The sequence below is a fragment of the Epinephelus moara genome, chromosome 15, assembly GCF_006386435.1.
Source record: "Epinephelus moara isolate mb chromosome 15, YSFRI_EMoa_1.0, whole genome shotgun sequence".
NCBI lineage: Eukaryota > Metazoa > Chordata > Actinopteri > Perciformes > Serranidae > Epinephelus > Epinephelus moara.
Genome location: NC_065520.1, coordinates 17459451 through 17460448, shown reverse-complemented (window position 1 = coordinate 17460448; position 998 = coordinate 17459451).

Below are 998 nucleotides of genomic sequence, written 5' to 3'. Positions count from 1 at the left end.
GAGAGGCAGAAATAACCCGAGTGTGTCTCCGTCCCTGCCTCTTTCCCCGTATGTACATTTATAAGGGCAGCGCATTGCTTTATCTTTTACCAGCCGTGAGGATTAACAAGCCTCGGCTCCGTGCCGCACCTGACTGAACCTGCCACTCGCTCCTCAGCTGGAGGATAATGCCTCTCCGGCCAGCGCTCTGTCCGACCTCGCCCTCAATTTGCTCGGATTTGAACTCTTGAATTATGGCTTACTAACGGCGTCTAACAGCTGGTACAAGGAGGGCTTCTGCTGCATATTTAATCGCATGAATTAAAGATGACCAGGAGGCTGCTTCCCTGGGCCCTTTCTCGCCGTCGCACCGACACAATGAGCGAGCAGGAGTCAAGTGTAGAGGTGATGTGCGTTACAAGAGGGTCGCGGCCCTCCACTGGCCCTCACATCAATTTATGTAATCTAGTGTCTGTATTGGGTGGGAATGCCACTGCGCACAACTACTCGCTGGACTCAGATGTCAGACCGTGTGCAGGGATCAATTATATCTGCAGGTGCACGGCTTTTTCTGTTTTTTACTTCACCTACTTTAAGTTCATCGCTCATTGTAGGAATCTGCAGCTCATCATGATCGTGTTCAAAATCAGTCCAGAATAAAAACGATAACAGAAAGCTAAGACTTGTGTCTTTTGTGCCATCATGAATTCCTCTTGCAATGACGTCAGTATATTTTGCGACAAGCGGTTTAAGACGGTGGAAATGTGCCAGAGAGCAGAGAAGCAGGTCAACAGGAATGTCTGTCATATATGTTATCTTACTATATAATGACGTGTGTGTCTGTCTGTTCCACCTTTTTCTCCTCACTGACTTGGTCAATCCATGTGAAATTTGGCACAGTGGTAGAGGGTCATGGGAGGATGCCAATGAAGCAATATTACATCAATTGGCCAAAGGGGGGCGCTATAGCAACCCATTGAAATGTCAAACTTTGAATGGGCATATCTCATGCCCCGTAT